Genomic DNA, 19951 nt, shown 5'->3' on the forward strand with positions numbered 1-19951 from the left:
CACTGTCTTTCTCTCTCCCTCGGTCACTGTCTTTCTCTCTCCCTCGGTCACTGTCTTTCTCTCTCCCTCGGTCACTGTCTTTCTCTCTCCCTCGGTCACTGTCTTTCTCTCTCCCTCGGTCACTGTCTTTCTCTCTCCCTCGGTCACTGTCTTTCTCTCTCCCTCGGTCACTGTCTTTCTCTCTCCCTCGGTCACTGTCTTTCTCTCTCCCTCGGTCACTGTCTTTCTCTCTCCCTCGGTCACTGTCTTTCTCTCTCCCTCGGTCACTGTCTTTCTCTCTCCCTCGGTCACTGTCTTTCTCTCTCCCTCGGTCACTGTCTTTCTCTCTCCCTCGGTCACTGTCTTTCTCTCTCTCTCGGTCACTGTCTCCCTCGGTCACTGTCTTTCTCTCTCCCTCGGTCACTGTCTTTCTCTCTCCCTCGGTCACTGTCTTTCTCTCTCCCTCGGTCACTGTCTTTCTCTCTCTCTCGGTCACTGTCTCCCTCGGTCACTGTCTTTCTCTCTCTCGGTCACTGTCTCTCTCTCTCTCTCGGTCACTGTCTCTCTCTCTCTCTCGGTCACTGTCTCTCTCTCTCTCTCGGTCACTGTCTCTCTCTCTCTCGGTCACTGTCTCTCTCTCTCTCTCGGTCACTGTCTCTCTCTCTCTCTCGGTCACTGTCTCTCTCTCTCTCTCGGTCACTGTCTCTCTCTCTCTCTCGGTCACTGTCTTTCTCTCTCGGTCACTGTCTTTCTCTCTCTCACTGACTGTCTTTCTCTCTCTCGCTCACTGTCTTTCTCTCTCTCGCTCACTGTCTTTCTCTCTCTCGCTCACTGTCTTTCTCTCTCTCGCTCACTGTCTTTCTCTCTCTCGCTCACTGTCTTTCTCTCTCTCGCTCACTGTCTTTCTCTCTCTCGCTCACTGTCTTTCTCTCTCTCGCTCACTGTCTTTCTCTCTCTCGCTCACAGTCTTTCTCTCTCTCGCTCAGTCTTTCTCTCTCTCGCTCAGTCTTTCTCTCTCTCGCTCAGTCTTTCTCTCTCTTGCTCACTGTCTTTCTCTCGCTCAGTCTTTCTCTCTCTTGCTCACTGTCTTTCTCTCGCTCACTGTCTTTCTCTCTCGCTCACTGTCTTTCTCTCTCGCTCACTGTCTTTCTCTCTCGCTCACTGTCTTTCTCGCTCACTGTCTTTCTCTCTCACTCAGTCTTTCTCTCTCTCGCTCAGTCTTTCTCTCTCTCTCGCTCACTGTCTTTCTCTCTCTCTCGCTCACTGTCTTTCTCTCTCTCTCGCTCACTGTCTTTCTCTCTCTCTCGCTCACTGTCTTTCTCTCTCTCGCTCAGTCTTTCTCTCTCTCGCTCACTGTCTTTCTCTCTCTCGCTCACTGTCTTTCTCTCTCTCGCTCACTGTCTTTCTCTCTCTCGCTCACTGTCTTTCTCTCTCTCGCTCACTGTCTTTCTCTCTCTCGCTCACTGTCTTTCTCTCTCTCGCTCACTGTCTTTCTCTCTCGCTCACTGTCTTTCTCTCTCGCTCACTGTCTTTCTCTCTCGCTCACTGTCTTTCTCTCTCGCTCACTGTCTTTCTCTCTCGCTCACTGTCTTTCTCTCTCGCTCACTGTCTTTCTCTCTCGCTCACTGTCTTTCTCTCTCGCTCACTGTCTTTCTCTCTCGCTCACTGTCTTTCTCTCTCGCTCACTGTCTTTCTCTCTCGCTCACTGTCTTTCTCTCTCGCTCACTGTCTTTCTCTCTCTTGCTCACTGTCTTTCTCTCTCTTGCTCACTGTCTTTCTCTCTCTCTCGCTCACTGTCTTTCTCTCTCTCTCGCTCACTGTCTTTCTCTCTCTCTCGCTCACTGTCTTTCTCTCTCTCTCGCTCACTGTCTTTCTCTCGCTCACTGTCTTTCTCTCTCTCTCGGTCACTGCTTGTCTCTCTCGGTCACTGCTTGTCTCTCTCGCTCACTGTCTTTCTCTCTCTCTCGGTCACTGCTTGTCTCTCTCGGTCACTGCTTGTCTCTCTCGGTCACTGCTTGTCTCTCTCGCTCACTGTCTTTCTCTCTCTCTCGGTCACTGCTTGTCTCTCTCGGTCACTGCTTGTCTCTCTCGGTCACTGCTTGTCTCTCTCGGTCACTGTCTGTCTCTCTTTCTCAGTCACTGTCTCTCTCTCTCTCTAGGTCGCTGTCTGTCTGTCTCTCTCTCTCTAGGTCGCTGTCTCTCTCTCTCTAGGTCGCTGTCTGTCTCTCTCTCTCTAGGTCGCTGTCTGTCTCTCTCTCTCTCTCTCGGTCGCTGTCTCTCTCTCTCTCTCTCTCGGTCGCTGTCTCTCTCTCTCTTACTCTCGGTCGCTTTCTCGCTCTCTCTAGGTCGCTGTCTTTCTCTCTCTCTCGCTCGCTGTCTTTCTCTCTCTCTCGCTCGCTGCCTGTCTCTCTCTCTCTCGCTCACTGCCTGTCTCTCTCGCTCACTGCCTGTCTCTCTCTCTCTCGCTCACTGCCTGTCTCTCTCGCTCACTGCCTGTCTCTCTCGCTCACTGCCTGTCTCTCTCGCTCACTGCCTGTCTCTCTCGCTCACTGCCTGTCTCTCTCGCTCACTGCCTGTCTCTCTCGCTCACTGCCTGTCTCTCTCTCTCAGTCACTGTCTCTCTCTCTCAGTCACTGTCTCTCTCTCTCTCGGTCGCTTTCTCTCTCTCTCTCTCTCTCTCTCTAGGTTGCTGTCTCTTTCTCTCTCTCTCTCTCTCTAGGTCGCTGTCTCTTTCTCTCTCTCTCTCTCTAGGTCGCTGTCTCTTTCTCTCTCTCTCTCTCTAGGTCGCTGTCTCTTTCTCTCTCTCTCGGTCGCTGTCTCTCTCTCTCTCTCTCTCGGTCGCTGTCTCTCTCTCTCTCTCTCTCGGTCGCTGTCTCTCTCTCTCTCTCTCTCTCTCTCTAGGTCGCTGTCTTTCTCTCTCTCTCTCGGTCGCTGTCTTTCTCTCTCTCTCTCTCTAGGTCGCTGTCTTTCTCTCTCTCGGTCACTGCCTGTCTCTCTTTCTCGGTCACTGTCTTTCTCTCTCTCGGTCGCTGTCTTTCTCTCTCTCTAGGTCGCTGTCTTTCTCTCTCTCTCGGTCACTGCCTGTCTCTCTTTCTCAGTCACTGTCTCTCTCTCTCTCTCTCTAGGTTGCTGTCTCTTTCTCTCTCTCTCTCTCTAGGTCGCTGTCTGTCTCTCTCTCTCTCTAGGTCGCTGTCTGTCTCTCTCTCTCTCTAGGTTGCTGTCTGTCTCTCTCTCTCTCTAGGTCGCTGTCTGTCTCTCTCTCTCTCTAGGTCGCTGTCTGTCTCTCTCTCTCTCTCGGTCGCTGTCTCTCTCTCTCTCTCTCTCTCTCTCTCTCTCTCTCTCTCTCGGTCGCTGTCTTTCTCTCTCTCTCTCGGTCGCTGCCTTTCTCTCTCTCTCTCTAGGTCGCTGTCTTTCTCTCTCTCTCGGTCACTGCCTGTCTCTCTTTCTCAGTCACTGTCTTTCTCTCTCTCTCTCGGTCGCTGTCTTTCTCTCTCTCTCGGTCACTGCCTGTCTCTCTCTCGGTCGCTTTCTCTCTCTCTCTCTCTAGGTCGCTGTCTCTCTCGCTCTCTCTCGGTCGCTGTCTCTCTCTCGGTCACTGTCTCTCTCTCTCTCTCTCTCGGTCACTGTCTCTCTCTCTCTCTCTCTCTCGGTCGCTTTCTCTCTCTCTCTCGGTCGCTTTCTCTCTCTCTCTCGGTCGCTTTCTCTCTCTCTCTCGGTCGCTTTCTCTCTCTCTCTCGGTCGCTGTCTTTCTCTCTCTCGGTCGCTGTCTTTCTCTCTCTCTCGCTCACTGACTGTCTCTCTCGGTCACTGTCTGTCTCTCTTTCTCAGTCACTGTCTCTCTCGGTCGCTTTCTCTCTCTCTCTCTCTCTCTCTCTCACTGTCACTCATACTCCCTCTCAGTCACTGTCTGTCTCTTTCTCAGTCGCTGTCTCTCTCTCTCCCTCGGTCGCTGTCTGTCTCTCTCTCTCGGTCACTGTCTTTCTCTCTCCCTCGGTCACTGTCTTTCTCTCTCCCTCGGTCACTGTCTTTCTCTCTCCCTCGGTCACTGTCTTTCTCTCTCCCTCGGTCACTGTCTGTCTCTTTCTCAGTCGCTGTCTCTCTCTCTCCCTCGGTCGCTGTCTGTCTCTCTCTCTCGGTCACTGTCTTTCTCTCTCTCTCGGTCACTGTCTTTCTCTCTCCCTCGGTCACTGTCTGTCTCTTTCTCGGTCGCTGTCTGTCTCTCTCTCTCGGTCACTGTCTTTCTCTCTCTCTCGGTCACTGTCTCTCTCTCTCCCTCGGTCGCTGTCTGTCTCTCTCTCTCGGTCACTGTCTTTCTCTCTCCCTCGATCACTGTCTTTCTCTCTCTCTCGGTCGCTGTCTGTCTCTCTCCCTCGGTCACTGTCTTTCTCTCTCCCTCGGTCACTGTCTTTCTCTCTCTCTCGGTCACTGTCTTTCTCTCTCCCTCGGTCACTGTCTTTCTCTCTCCCTCGGTCACTGTCTGTCTCTTTCTCAGTCGCTGTCTCTCTCTCTCCCTCGGTCACTGTCTTTCTCTCTCCCTCGGTCACTGTCTTTCTCTCTCCCTCGGTCACTGTCTTTCTCTCTCCCTCGGTCACTGTCTTTCTCTCTCCCTCGGTCACTGTCTTTCTCTCTCCCTCGGTCACTGTCTTTCTCTCTCCCTCGGTCACTGTCTTTCTCTCTCTCTCGGTCACTGTCTTTCTCTCTCCCTCGGTCACTGTCTTTCTCTCTCCCTCGGTCACTGTCTTTCTCTCTCCCTCGGTCACTGTCTTTCTCTCTCCCTCGGTCACTGTCTTTCTCTCTCTCTCGGTCACTGTCTTTCTCTCTCTCTCGGTCACTGTCTTTCTCTCTCTCGGTCACTGTCTCTCTCTCTCTCGGTCACTGTCTCTCTCTCTCTCTAGGTCACTGTCTCTATCTCTCTCGGTCACTGTCTCTATCTCTCTCGGTCACTGTCTTTCTCTCTCTCGGTCACTGTCTCTCTCTCTCTCTCTCGGTCACTGTCTCTCTCTCTCTCTCGGTCACTGTCTCTCTCTCTCTCTCGGTCACTGTCTCTCTCTCTCTCTCGGTCACTGTCTTTCTCTCTCTCTCGGTCACTGTCTTTCTTTCTCTCTCGGTCTCTCTCTCTCGGTCACTGTCTTTCTTTCTCTCTCGGTCACTCTCTCTTGGCCACTGTCTCTCTCTCTCTCTCTCTCTCTCGACCACTGTCTCTCTCTCTCTCTCTCGGCCACTGTCTCTCTCTCTCTCTCTCTCTCTCTCTCGGTCACTGTCTTTCTTTCTCGGCCACTGTCTCTCTCTCTCTCTCTTTCGGCCACTGTCTCTCTCTCTTGGTCACTGTCTTTCTTTCTCACTCGGCCACTGTCTCTCTCTCTCTCTCTCTTTCGGCCACTGTCTCTCTCTCTCTCTCTCTCTCTCACTGTCACTCATACTCTCTCTCGGTCACTGTCTGTCTCTTTCTCAGTCGCTGTCTGTCTCTCTCTCTCTCTAGGTCGCTGTCTGTCTCTCTCTCTCTCTCTAGGTCGCTGTCTCTCTCTCTAGGTCGCTGTCTCTCTCTCTCTCGGTCACTGTCTTTCTCTCTCCCTCGGTCACTGTCTTTCTCTCTCCCTCGGTCACTGTCTTTCTCTCTCCCTCGGTCACTGTCTTTCTCTCTCTCTCGGTCACTGTCTTTCTCTCTCTCTCGGTCACTGTCTTTCTCTCTCCCTCGGTCACTGTCTTTCTCTCTCCCTCGGTCACTGTCTCCCTCGGTCACTGTCTTTCTCTCTCCCTCGGTCACTGTCTTTCTCTCTCCCTCGGTCACTGTCTTTCTCTCTCCCTCGGTCACTGTCTTTCTCTCTCCCTCGGTCACTGTCTTTCTCTCTCCCTCGGTCACTGTCTTTCTCTCTCCCTCGGTCACTGTCTTTCCCTCGGTCACTGTCTTTCTCTCTCCCTCGGTCACTGTCTTTCTCTCTCCCTCGGTCACTGTCTTTCTCTCTCCCTCGGTCACTGTCTCTCTCTCTCGGTCACTGTCTCTCTCTCTCTCGGTCACTGTCTTTCTCTCTCTCTCGGTCACTGTCTCTCTCTCTCTCTCGGTCACTGTCTCTCTCTCTCTCTCGGTCACTGTCTCTCTCTCTCTCTCGGTCACTGTCTCTCTCTCTCTCTCGGTCACTGTCTCTCTCTCTCGGTCACTGTCTTTCTCTCTCGGTCACTGTCTCTCTCGGTCACTGTCTATCTCTCTCTCGGTCACTGTCTATCTCTCTCTCTCGGTCACTGTCTCTCTCTCTCTCGGTCACTGTCTCTCTCTCTCTCTCGGTCACTGTCTCTCTCTCTCTCTCGGTCACTGTCTCTCTCTCTCTCTCGGTCACTGTCTTTCTCTCTCTCTCGGTCACTGTCTTTCTCTCTCTCTCGGTCACTGTCTTTCTTTCTCTCTCGGTCTCTCTCTCTCTCTCTCGGCCACTGTCTCTCTTGGTCACTGTCTCTCTCTCTCGGTCACACTCTCTCGGTCGCTGTCTTTCTCTCTCTCGGTCGCTGTCTTTCTCTCTCTCTCGCTCACTGACTGTCTCTCTCGGTCACTGTCTGTCTCTCTTTCTCAGTCACTGTCTCTCTCTCTCTCGGTCGCTTTCTCTCTCTCTCTAGGTCGCTGTCTCTCTCGCTCTCTCTCGGTCGCTGTCTCTCTCTCGGTCACTGTCTCTCTCTCTCTCTCTCTCGGTCACTGTCTCTCTCTCTCTCTCTCTCTCTCGGTCACTGTCTGTCTCTTTCTCAGTCGCTGTCTCTCTCTCTCCCTCGGTCGCTGTCTGTCTCTCTCTCGGTCACTGTCTTTCTCTCTCCCTCGGTCACTGTCTTTCTCTCTCCCTCGGTCACTGTCTTTCTCTCTCCCTCGGTCACTGTCTTTCTCTCTCCCTCGGTCACTGTCTGTCTCTTTCTCAGTCGCTGTCTCTCTCTCTCCCTCGGTCGCTGTCTGTCTCTCTCTCTCGGTCACTGTCTTTCTCTCTCCCTCGGTCACTGTCTTTCTCTCTCTCTCGGTCACTGTCTTTCTCTCTCTCTCGGTCACTGTCTTTCTCTCTCCCTCGGTCACTGTCTTTCTCTCTCCCTCGGTCACTGTCTGTCTCTTTCTCAGTCGCTGTCTCTCTCTCTCCCTCGGTCACTGTCTGTCTCTCTCTCTCTAGGTCGCTGTCTTTCTCTCTCCCTCGGTCACTGTCTTTCTCTCTCCCTCGGTCACTGTCTTTCTCTCTCCCTCGGTCACTGTCTTTCTCTCTCCCTCGGTCACTGTCTTTCTCTCTCCCTCGGTCACTGTCTTTCTCTCTCCCTCGGTCACTGTCTTTCTCTCTCCCTCGGTCACTGTCTTTCTCTCTCCCTCGGTCACTGTCTTTCTCTCTCTCTCGGTCACTGTCTTTCTCTCTCCCTCGGTCACTGTCTTTCTCTCTCCCTCGGTCACTGTCTTTCTCTCTCCCTCGGTCACTGTCTTTCTCTCTCTCTCGGTCACTGTCTTTCTCTCTCTCTCGGTCACTGTCTTTCTCTCTCCCTCGGTCACTGTCTTTCTCTCTCTCTCGGTCACTGTCTCTCTCTCTCTCGGTCACTGTCTCTCTCTCTCTCGGTCACTGTCTCTCTCTCTCTCTAGGTCGCTGTCTTTCTCTCTCTCTCGGTCACTGTCTTTCTCTCTCCCTCGGTCACTGTCTCTCTCTCTCTCGGTCACTGTCTCTCTCTCTCTCTAGGTCGCTGTCTTTCTCTCTCTCTCGGTCACTGTCTTTCTCTCTCTCTCGGTCACTGTCTTTCTCTCTCTCTCGGTCACTGTCTTTCTCTCTCCCTCGGTCACTGTCTTTCTCTCTCCCTCGGTCACTGTCTTTCTCTCTCTCTCGGTCACTGTCTTTCTCTCTCCCTCGGTCACTGTCTTTCTCTCTCTCTCGGTCACTGTCTTTCTCTCTCTCTCGGTCACTGTCTTTCTCTCTCTCTCGGTCACTGTCTTTCTCTCTCCCTCGGTCACTGTCTATCTCTCTCCCTCGGTCACTGTCTTTCTCTCTCCCTCGGTCACTGTCTTTCTCTCTCCCTCGGTCACTGTCTTTCTCTCTCCCTCGGTCACTGTCTTTCTCTCTCTCTCGGTCACTGTCTCCCTCGGTCACTGTCTTTCTCTCTCCCTCGGTCACTGTCTTTCTCTCTCCCTCGGTCACTGTCTTTCTCTCTCCCTCGGTCACTGTCTTTCTCTCTCCCTCGGTCACTGTCTTTCTCTCTCCCTCGGTCACTGTCTCTCTCTCTCTCGGTCACTGTCTTTCTCTCTCTCGGTCACTGTCTTTCTCTCTCTCGGTCACTGTCTCTATCTCTCTCGGTCACTGTCTCTATCTCTCTCGGTCACTGTCTCTATCTCTCTCGGTCACTGTCTTTCTCTCTCTCGGTCACTGTCTCTCTCTCTCTCTCTCGGTCACTGTCTCTCTCTCTCTCTCGGTCACTGTCTCTCTCTCTCTCTCGGTCACTGTCTCTCTCGGTCACTGTCTTTCTCTCTCTCTCGGTCACTGTCTTTCTTTCTCTCTCGGTCTCTCTCTCTCGGTCACTGTCTTTCTTTCTCTCTCGGTCACTCTCTCTTGGCCACTGTCTCTCTCTCTCTCTCTCTCTCTCGACCACTGTCTCTCTCTCTCTCTCTCGGCCACTGTCTCTCTCTCTCTCTCTCTCTCTCTCTCGGTCACTGTCTTTCTTTCTCGGCCACTGTCTCTCTCTCTCTCTCTCTTTCGGCCACTGTCTCTCTCTCTTGGTCACTGTCTTTCTTTCTCACTCGGCCACTGTCTCTCTCTCTCTCTCTCTTTCGGCCACTGTCTCTCTCTCTCTCTCTCTCTCTCACTGTCACTCATACTCTCTCTCGGTCACTGTCTGTCTCTTTCTCAGTCGCTGTCTGTCTCTCTCTCTAGGTCGCTGTCTGTCTCTCTCTCTCTCTCTAGGTCGCTGTCTCTCTCTCTCTCGGTCACTGTCTTTCTCTCTCCCTCGGTCACTGTCTTTCTCTCTCCCTCGGTCACTGTCTTTCTCTCTCTCTCGGTCACTGTCTTTCTCTCTCCCTCGGTCACTGTCTTTCTCTCTCCCTCGGTCACTGTCTTTCTCTCTCCCTCGGTCACTGTCTTTCTCTCTCCCTCGGTCACTGTCTTTCTCGCTCTCTCGGTCACTGTCTTTCTCTCTCTCTCGGTCACTGTCTTTCTCTCTCCCTCGGTCACTGTCTCCCTCGGTCACTGTCTTTCTCTCTCCCTCGGTCACTGTCTCCCTCGGTCACTGTCTTTCTCTCTCCCTCGGTCACTGTCTTTCTCTCTCCCTCGGTCACTGTCTTTCTCTCTCCCTCGGTCACTGTCTTTCTCTCTCCCTCGGTCACTGTCTTTCTCTCTCCCTCGGTCACTGTCTTTCTCTCTCCCTCGGTCACTGTCTTTCTCTCTCCCTCGGTCACTGTCTTTCTCTCTCTCTCGGTCACTGTCTTTCCCTCGGTCACTGTCTTTCTCTCTCCCTCGGTCACTGTCTTTCTCTCTCCCTCGGTCACTGTCTCTCTCTCTCGGTCACTGTCTCTCTCTCTCTCGGTCACTGTCTTTCTCTCTCTCTCTCGGTCACTGTCTTTCTCTCTCTCTCTCGGTCACTGTCTTTCTCTCTCTCTCGGTCACTGTCTCTCTCTCTCTCTCGGTCACTGTCTCTCTCTCTCTCTCGGTCACTGTCTTTCTCTCTCGGTCACTGTCTCTCTCGGTCACTGTCTCTCTCGGTCACTGTCTCTCTCGGTCACTGTCTCTCTCGGTCACTGTCTCTCTCGGTCACTGTCTCTCTCGGTCACTGTCTATCTCTCTCTCGGTCACTGTCTTTCTCTCTCTCTCGGTCACTGTCTTTCTCTCTCTCTCGGTCACTGTCTCTCTCTCTCTCTCGGTCACTGTCTTTCTCTCTCGGTCACTGTCTTTCTCTCTCTCTCGGTCACTGTCTTTCTTTCTCTCTCGGTCTCTCTCTCTCTCTCTCGGCCACTGTCTCTCTTGGTCACTGTCTTTCTCTCTCGGTCACTGTCTTTCTCTCTCTCTCGGTCACTGTCTTTCTTTCTCTCTCGGTCACTCTCTCTCGGTCACTGTCTTTCTTTCTCTCTCGGTCACTCTCTCTTGGCCACTGTCTCTCTCTCTCTCTCTTGGCCACTGTCTCTCTCTCTCTCTCTCGACCACTGTCTCTCTCTCTCTCTCTCTCTCGGCCACTGTCTCTCTCTCTCTCTCTCGGTCACTGTCTTTCTTTCTCGGCCACTGTCTCTCTCTCTCTCTCTTTCGGCCACTGTCTCTCTCTCTCTTGGTCACTGTCTTTCTTTCTCTCTCGGCCACTGTCTCTCTCTCTCTCTCTCTTTCAGCCACTGTCTCTCTCTCTCTCTCTCTCGGTCACTGTCTTTCTTTCTCTCTCGGTCACACTCTCTCGGCCACTGTCTCTCTCTCTCTCTCTCGGCCACTGTCTCTCTCTCTCTCTCTCGGCCACTGTCTCTCTCTCTCTCTCTCGGCCACTGTCTCTCTCTCTCTCTCTCGGCCACTGTCTCTCTCTCTCTCTCTCGGCCACTGTCTCTCTCTCTCTCTCTCGGCCACTGTCTCTCTCTCTCTCTCTCGGCCACTGTCTCTCTCTCTCTCTCTCTCTCTCTCTCGGCCACTGTCTCTCTCTCTCTCTCTCTCTCTCTCTCTCTCGGCCACTGTCTCTCTCTCTCTCTCTCTCTCTCGGCCACTGTCTCTCTCTCTCTCTCTCTCTCTCGGCCACTGTCTCTCTCTCTCTCTCTCTCTCGGCCACTGTCTCTCTCTCTCTCTCGGCCACTGTCTCTCTCTCTCTCTCTCTCGGCCACTGTCTCTCTCTCTCTCTCTCTCTCGGCCACTGTCTCTCTCTCTCTCTCTCTCTCGGCCACTGTCTCTCTCTCTCTCTCTCTCTCTCGGCCACTGTCTCTCTCTCTCTCTCTCTCTCTCGGCCACTGTCTCTCTCTCTCTCTCTCTCTCTCGGCCACTGTCTCTCTCTCTCTCTCTCTCTCTCGGCCACTGTCTCTCTCTCTCTCTCTCTCTCTCGGCCACTGTCTCTCTCTCTCTCTCTCTCTCTCGGCCACTGTCTCTCTCTCTCTCTCTCTCTCTCGGCCACTGTCTCTCTCTCTCTCTCTCTCTCTCGGCCACTGTCTCTCTCTCTCTCTCTCTCTCTCGGCCACTGTCTCTCTCTCTCTCTCTCTCTCTCGGCCACTGTCTCTCTCTCTCTCTCTCTCTCTCGGCCACTGTCTCTCTCTCTCTCTCTCTCTCTCGGCCACTGTCTCTCTCTCTCTCTCTCTCGGCCACTGTCTCTCTCTCTCTCTCTCTCGGCCACTGTCTCTCTCTCTCTCTCTCTCGGCCACTGTCTCTCTCTCTCTCTCTCTCGGCCACTGTCTCTCTCTCTCTCTCTCTCGGCCACTGTCTCTCTCTCTCTCTCTCTCGGCCACTGTCTCTCTCTCTCTCTCTCTCGGCCACTGTCTCTCTCTCTCTCTCTCTCGGCCACTGTCTCTCTCTCTCTCGGCCACTGTCTCTCTCTCTCTCGGCCACTGTCTCTCCCGGCCACTGTCTCTCTCTCTCTCTCCCGGCCACTGTCTCTCTCTCTCTCTCCCGGCCACTGTCTCTCTCTCTCTCTCCCGGCCACTGTCTCTCTCTCTCTCTCCCGGCCACTGTCTCTCTCTCTCTCTCCCGGCCACTGTCTCTCTCTCTCTCTCTCGGCCACTGTCTCTCTCTCTCTCTCGGCCACACTCTCTCGGCCACTGTCTCTCTCTCTCTCTCTCTCTCCCGGCCACTGTCTCTCTCTCTCTCTCTCTCGGCCACTGTCTCTCTCTCTCTCTCTCTCGGCCACTGTCTCTCTCTCTCTCTCGGCCACACTCTCTCGGCCACTGTCTCTCTCTCTCTCTCTCTCGGCCACTGTGTCTCTCTCTCTCTCTCTCTCGGCCACTGTCTCTCTCTCTCTCTCTCGGCCACTGTCTCTCTCTCTCTCTCTCGGCCACTGTCTCTCTCTCTCTCTCTCGGCCACTGTCTCTCTCTCTCTCTCTCGGCCACTGTCTCTCTCTCTCTCTCTCTCGGCCACTGTCTCTCTCTCTCTCTCTCTCTCTCTCTCGGCCACTGTCTCTCTCTCTCTCTCTGGCCACTGTCTCTCTCTCTCTCTCTCTCTCTCGGCCACTGTCTCTCTCTCTCTCTCTCTCTCTCGGCCACTGTCTCTCTCTCTCTCTCTCTCGGCCACTGTCTCTCTCTCTCTCTCTCTCGGCCACTGTCTCTCTCTCTCTCTCTCTCTCTCGGCCACTGTCTCTCTCTCTCTCTCTCTCTCTCGGCCACTGTCTCTCTCTCTCTCTCTCTCTCTCGGCCACTGTCTCTCTCTCTCTCTCTCTCTCTCGGCCACTGTCTCTCTCTCTCTCTCTCTCTCTCGGCCACTGTCTCTCTCTCTCTCTCTCTCTCTCGGCCACTGTCTCTCTCTCTCTCTCTCGGCCACTGTCTCTCTCTCTCTCTCTCTCTCTCGGCCACTGTCTCTCTCTCTCTCTCTCTCTCTCGGCCACTGTCTCTCTCTCTCTCTCTCTCTCTCGGCCACTGTCTCTCTCTCTCTCTCTCTCTCTCGGCCACTGTCTCTCTCTCTCTCTCTCTCTCTCGGCCACTGTCTCTCTCTCTCTCTCTCTCTCTCGGCCACTGTCTCTCTCTCTCTCTCTCTCTCTCGGCCACTGTCTCTCTCTCTCTCTCTCTCTCGGCCACTGTCTCTCTCTCTCTCTCTCTCTCTCGGCCACTGTCTCTCTCTCTCTCTCTCTCTCTCGGCCACTGTCTCTCTCTCTCTCTCTCTCTCTCGGCCACTGTCTCTCTCTCTCTCTCTCTCTCTCGGCCACTGTCTCTCTCTCTCTCTCTCTCTCTCTCGGCCACTGTCTCTCTCTCTCTCTCTCTCTCTCTCGGCCACTGTCTCTCTCTCTCTCTCTCTCTCTCGGCCACTGTCTCTCTCTCTCTCTCTCTCTCTCGGCCACTGTCTCTCTCTCTCTCTCTCTCTCTCGGCCACTGTCTCTCTCTCTCTCTCTCTCTCTCTCGGCCACTGTCTCTCTCTCTCTCTCTCTCTCTCGGCCACTGTCTCTCTCTCTCTCTCTCTCTCTCGGCCACTGTCTCTCTCTCTCTCTCTCTCTCTCGGCCACTGTCTCTCTCTCTCTCTCTCTCGGCCACTGTCTCTCTCTCTCTCTCGGCCACTGTCTCTCTCTCTCTCTCAGCCACTGTCTCTCTCTCTCTCTCTCTCGGCCACTGTCTCTCTCTCTCTCTCTCTCGGCCACTGTCTCTCTCTCTCTCTCCCGGCCACTGTCTCTCTCTCTCTCTCTCTCTCTCCCGGCCACTGTCTCTCTCTCTCTCTCTCTCTCTCGGCCACTGTCTCTCTCTCTCTCTCTCTCTCCCGGCCACTGTCTCTCTCTCTCTCTCTCTCTCTCCCGGCCACTGTCTCTCTCTCTCTCTCTCTCGGCCACTGTCTCTCTCTCTCTCTCGGCCACTGTCTCTCTCTCTCTCTCAGCCACTGTCTCTCTCTCTCTCTCTCTCGGCCACTGTCTCTCTCTCTCTCTCTCTCGGCCACTGTCTCTCTCTCTCTCTCCCGGCCACTGTCTCTCTCTCTCTCTCTCTCTCTCCCGGCCACTGTCTCTCTCTCTCTCTCTCTCTCTCGGCCACTGTCTCTCTCTCTCTCTCTCTCTCCCGGCCACTGTCTCTCTCTCTCTCTCTCTCTCTCCCGGCCACTGTCTCTCTCTCTCTCTCCCGGCCACTGTCTCTCTCTCTCTCTCTCGGCCACTGTCTCTCTCTCTCTCTCGGCCACACTCTCTCGGCCACTGTCTCTCTCTCTCTCTCAGCCACTGTCTCTCTCTCTCTCTCTCTCGGCCACTGTCTCTCTCTCTCTCTCTCTCGGCCACTGTCTCTCTCTCTCTCTCTCTCTCTCCCGGCCACTGTCTCTCTCTCTCTCTCTCTCTCTCTCCCGGCCACTGTCTCTCTCTCTCTCTCTCTCTCTCGGCCACTGTCTCTCTCTCTCTCTCTCTCTCCCGGCCACTGTCTCTCTCTCTCTCTCTCTCTCTCCCGGCCACTGTCTCTCTCTCTCTCTCCCGGCCACTGTCTCTCTCTCTCTCTCGGCCACACTCTCTCGGCCACTGTCTCTCTCTCTCTCTCTCTCGGCCACTGTCTCTCTCTCTCTCTCGGCCACTGTCTCTCTCTCTCTCTCAGCCACTGTCTCTCTCTCTCTCTCTCTCGGCCACTGTCTCTCTCTCTCTCTCTCTCGGCCACTGTCTCTCTCTCTCTCTCCCGGCCACTGTCTCTCTCTCTCTCTCTCTCTCTCCCGGCCACTGTCTCTCTCTCTCTCTCTCTCTCTCGGCCACTGTCTCTCTCTCTCTCTCTCTCTCCCGGCCACTGTCTCTCTCTCTCTCTCTCCCGGCCACTGTCTCTCTCTCTCTCTCCCGGCCACTGTCTCTCTCTCTCTCTCTCGGCCACTGTCTCTCTCTCTCTCTCGGCCACACTCTCTCGGCCACTGTCTCTCTCTCTCTCTCAGCCACTGTCTCTCTCTCTCTCTCTCTCGGCCACTGTCTCTCTCTCTCTCTCTCTCGGCCACTGTCTCTCTCTCTCTCTCCCGGCCACTGTCTCTCTCTCTCTCTCTCTCTCTCCCGGCCACTGTCTCTCTCTCTCTCTCTCTCTCTCGGCCACTGTCTCTCTCTCTCTCTCTCTCTCCCGGCCACTGTCTCTCTCTCTCTCTCTCTCTCTCCCGGCCACTGTCTCTCTCTCTCTCTCCCGGCCACTGTCTCTCTCTCTCTCTCTCGGCCACTGTCTCTCTCTCTCTCTCGGCCACACTCTCTCGGCCACTGTCTCTCTCTCTCTCTCTCGGCCACTGTCTCTCTCTCTCTCTCTCTCTCTCGGCCACTGTCTCTCTCTCTCTCTCTCTCTCCCGGCCACTGTCTCTCTCTCTCTCTCTCTCTCTCCCGGCCACTGTCTCTCTCTCTCTCTCCCGGCCACTGTCTCTCTCTCTCTCTCTCGGCCACTGTCTCTCTCTCTCTCTCGGCCACACTCTCTCGGCCACTGTCTCTCTCTCTCTCTCTCTCTCCCGGCCACTGTCTCTCTCTCTCTCTCTCGGCCACTGTCTCTCTCTCTGTCTCTCTTTCGGCCACTGTCTCTCTCTCTCTCTCGGTCACTGTCTTTCTTTCTCTCTCTGTCACTCTCTCTCGGCCACTGTCTCTCTCTCTCTCTCTCTCTCTCGGCCACTGTCTCTCTCTCTCTCTCTCTCGGCCACTGTCTCTCTCTCTCTCTCTCTCTCTCGGCCACTGTCTCTCTCTCTCTCTCTCGGCCACTGTCTCTCTCTCTCTCTCTCGGCCACTGTCTCTCTCTCTCTCTCTCGGCCACACTCTCTCGGCCACTGTCTCTCTCTCTCTCTCTCGGCCACTGTCTCTCTCTCTCTCTCTCGGCCACTGTCTCTCTCTCTCTCTCGGCCACACTCTCTCGGCCACTGTCTCTCTCTCTCTCTCTCGGCCACTGTCTCTCTCTCTCTCTCTCGGCCACTGTCTCTCTCTCTCTCGGCCACTGTCTCTCTCTCTCTCTCTCTCTCTCCCGGCCACTGTCTCTCTCTCTCTCTCCCAGCCACTGTCTCTCTCTCTCTCTCCCAGCCACTGTCTCTCTCTCTCTCTCTCTCTCTCTCGGCCACTGTCTCTCTCTCTCTCTCTCGGCCACTGTCTCTCTCTCTCTCTCTCGGCCACTGTCTCTCTCTCTCGGCCACTGTCTCTCTCTCTCGGCCACTGTCTCTCTCTCTGTCTCTGTTTCGGCCACTGTCTCTCTCTCTCTCTCGGCCACTGTCTCTCTCTCTCTCTCTCGGCCACTGTCTCTCTCTCTCTCTCTCGGCCACTGTCTCTCTCTCTCTCTCTCGGCCACTGTCTCTCTCTCTCTCTCTCGGCCACTGTCTCTCTCTCTCTCTCTCTCTCTTTCGGCCACTGTCTCTCTCTCTCTCTCGGTCACTGTCTTTCTTTCTCTCTCTGTCACTCTCTCTCGGCCACTGTCTCTCTCTCTCTCTCTCTCTCGGCCACTGTCTCTCTCTCTCTCTCTCGGCCACTGTCTCTCTCTCTCTCTCTCTCTCTCTCTCTTTCGGCCACTGTCTCTCTCTCTCTCTCTTTCGGCCACTGTCTCTCTCTCTCGGTCACTGTCTTTCTTTCTCTCTCGGTCACTCTCTCTCTCTCTCTCTTTCGGCCACTGTCTCTCTCTCTCTCGGTCACTGTCTTTCTTTCTCTCTCTGTCACTCTCTCTCGGCCACTGTCTCTCTCTCTCTCGGCCACTGTCTCTCTCTCTCTCTCTCTCTCTCTCGGCCACTCATACTCTCTCTCATTGTCTCACTCACTCTGTCTCTCTGTTCTAGCAATATTCTTGGGTGTTTTTCTTTCTGTCTTCTTGCTGCTCTCACTTTCTGTTAATCTGATCATGACCCACGGCTCATTCTCCATCAGCATTAATCTTACTGACATGTTGTGCTCAGTAGACTGGATGTCAGTGATTTAGCGGGAGATTACTGGCAGGGGATTGGAATAATCTGGAGTGTGATGCAGACGACCAGACGAGGGAGAAGCTGCTTAAACACACATTCTGTCCCCGGCTAATGGAGAAATGAGACAGACAGAAGCTGTTAATAATCTGCTTTTATTAACACACAGACTGCCCGGATATAGAATCATAAAACTACTTTCAGACAAATGCAAACTCAGTCTTACAGAAAAGAAATATCATTCTCACCCATCCCTACATTACATTCATATTTCTGAATGAAATAAGAGTATGAGATACACAGCAAGGAGACAACATAACATTTCAGCTTTTAGAACTGAGACAGACAAGATGTCAGTTGTGGCTCAGTCAGTGGCATTTTCTCAAAATCATATCCTGTGGCTTTGAGCCACATACACAGTCCAGGGATTCGACATCCCATAATCCAGGTCAGAACTGAGGGAGTGCTGCACTGTCGGAGGGTCAGTACTGAGGGAGTGCTGCACTGTCGGAGGGTCAGTACTGAGGGAGTGCTGCACTGTCGGAGGGTCAGTACTGAGGGAGTGCTGCACTGTCGAAGGGTCAGTACTGAGGGAGCACCGCACTGTCAGAGGGTCAGTACTGAGGGAATGCTTCAATGTCGGAGGGTCAGTACTGAGGGAGTGCCGCACTGTCGGAGGGTCAGTGCTGAGGGAGCGCTGCACTGTCGGAGGGTCAGTACTGAGGGAGTGCCGCACTGTCGGAGGGTCAGTACTGAGGGAGCACCGCACTGTCAGAGGGTCAGTACTGAGGGAATGCTTCAATGTCGGAGGGTCAGTACTGAGGGAGTGCCGCACTGTCGGAGGGTCAGTACTGAGGGAGTGCCGCACTGTCAGAGGGTCAGTACTGAGGGAGTGCCGCACTGTCGGAGGGTCAGTACTGAGGGAGTGCCGCACTGTCGGAGGGTCAGTACTGAGGGAGTGCCGCACTGTCGGAGGGTCAGTACTGAGGGAGCGCCGCACTGTCAGAGGGTCAGTACTGAGGGAGCGCTGCACTGTCGGAGGGTCAGTACTGAGGGAGTGCCGCACTGTCGGAGGGTCAGTACTGAGGGAGCACCGCACTGTCAGAGGGTCAGTACTGAGGGAATGCTTCAATGTCGGAGGGTCAGTACTGAGGGAGTGCCGCACTGTCAGAGGGTCAGTACTGAGGGAGTGCCGCACTGTCGGAGGGTCAGTACTGAGGGAGTGCCGCACTGTCGGAGGGTCAGTACTGAGGGAGTGCCGCACTGTCGGAGGGTCAGTACTGAGGGAGTGCCACACTGTCAGAGGTGCCGTCTTTCAGATGAGACATTAAACCGAGGCCCCCGTCTGCCCTCTCGGGTGGGTGTAAAAGATCCCACGGCCACTATTGGAAGAAGAGCAGGGGAGTTCTCCCCGGTGTCCTGGGGACAATATTTATCCCTCAACCAACATCACTAAAAACAGATGATCCGGGTCATTATCACATTGCTGTTTGTGGGATCTTGCTGTGCAGATTAGCTGCCACGTTTCCTACATTACAACAGTGACTACACTTCAAAGAAAAGTACTTTGTCTGGTGTAAACGCTTTGGGAGGTCCTGACAAGTTGAAAGTTGCTGAAGAAATGCTTGTCCTCATTTGTAAAATAGGAAGCTGAATGGATGAGAAATTGTTTCCCGTCAGACTGACGGCTGTTGGTCAGCCTTCACAGTTCAGGCTGTTTACTGGCTGTGTGGAGCACAGGGTGGGTTGCAGGGGGTCTCGTCGGTGCTACAGAGTGTGCTCCCGTCAGCTGGGGATACCTGGGTGGGGTGGGGGGGGGGGGGGGGGGGTGATGCTGGCGTGCCGCCCATTCCAGTCGATCAGCCACCTACAGCTGCTTGCTGAGCTTGCGGACCTGTCTCTCCCTGGCCTCGAAGGCCACCTTGGTGTCGAGCAGCTCACCCACTGTCTTCTTCATCTCCTCCATCTGCTGCTCGATCTGTGCGCACCGTTGGCTCAGCTCCTGGTTCTCCCCCCGCAGCCCCTCCACCGCCAACTTGGCCTCCTCCGCCTGTCGCCTGCACCCAGCCTTGGTCTGCTCAGCCTCCTGGAGCAGGGTCTCCACCGTCTTCAACAGGGCCTCCACTTGAGCTTTCGACATTGTAGTAGCAGATTGACCAGGCTGGGACGTGTCGTGCTCTGTCTCTCTCTCTCTCGCTGCCTCTCGCTCTTGACCAGCACACTTTGCCTATTGAAATCTGCCCTGTGAAGGTAGAGGATCCTTCCTCGGGAAGGTGAGCGAGAATTGTTAGCTGCGAAACCAGGAGCGGTAAAGCTGATCAAAGACAGTTTTAAATGGAGCGCTAATCCCTGGATTAATATTCTATTATCCTTCAAACTAATCAGCCTCCCGCTCAATCATGTTCGATGTGGGTAAAGTGCGTCACTGGCAACATCATCAGGGCTGGGCTGTGGATCAATGTGCCCAGTTTGACCTCCAAACCATCTTCCCTTCCCCACCCTGTAATCGAGCTTTGCTTCCTGCACCACCTGGCTCAGAGGGATGGTTTGAAGTAGTGCAACACTGCCACCTGCTGTCCATAAAGGAAGCAATCAGCAACAGGTTCCCTGCACACAGGTCAGGCCCAGCAATTAAAACTTTGTAAGAGACGACCTGGGTGTATTTTCACACCCCCGCCACATTTCTAACCAGTTCCCACTAAAATAACGTAGGCAACTTCTCGCCTCTGAGTCAGAAGCTTGTGCATTTGAGCGCCCCACTCCAGACACTCGATCCCCATAATGTAGGCTGATACTCCCAGTACAGTACTGAGGGAGCACTGCACTGTCGGAGGGTCAGTACCGAGGGAGTGCCGCACTGTCGGAGGGTCCGTACTGAGGGAGCGCCGCACTGTCGGAGGATCAGTACTGAGGGAGCGCTGCATTGTCGGAGGGTCAGTACTGAGGGAGCGCCGCACTGTCGGACGGTCAGTACTGAGGGAGTGCTGCACTGTCGGAGGGTCAGTACTGAGGGAGTGCTGCACTGTCGGACGGTCAGTACTGAGGGAGCGCCGCACTGTCAGAGGGTCAGTACTGAGGGAGTGCTGCACTGTCGGAGAGTCAGTACTGAGGGAGTGCTGCACTGTCGGAGGGTCCGTACTGAGGGAGCGCCGCACTGTCGGAGGGTCAGTACTGAGGGAGCGCCGCACTGTCGGAGGGTCAGTACTGAGGGAGCGCCGCACTGTCGGAGGGTCAGTGCTGAGGGAGTGCCGCACTGTCGGAGGGTCAGTACTGAGGGAGCGCTGCACTGTCGGAGGGTCAGTGCTGAGGGAGTGCCGCACTGTCGGAGGGTCAGTACTGAGGGAGCGCCGCACTGTCGGAGGGTCAGTACTGAGGGAGTGCTGCACTGTCGGAGGGTCAGTTTTTCAGCTCAGATAATAAACCGAGGCTCCATCTGTCCTCTCAGCTGAACGTAAAGTCTCCCGGGGCCGCTATTGAAAGACGAGCAGGTGACTTCTCCCCCAGCCTCCAAGGGCCAATATCACTCAACCTACTTCACAAGAAT

Source organism: Heterodontus francisci, chromosome 44 (genome assembly GCF_036365525.1).
Source record: "Heterodontus francisci isolate sHetFra1 chromosome 44, sHetFra1.hap1, whole genome shotgun sequence".
NCBI classification, from domain to species: Eukaryota; Metazoa; Chordata; class Chondrichthyes; order Heterodontiformes; family Heterodontidae; genus Heterodontus; species Heterodontus francisci.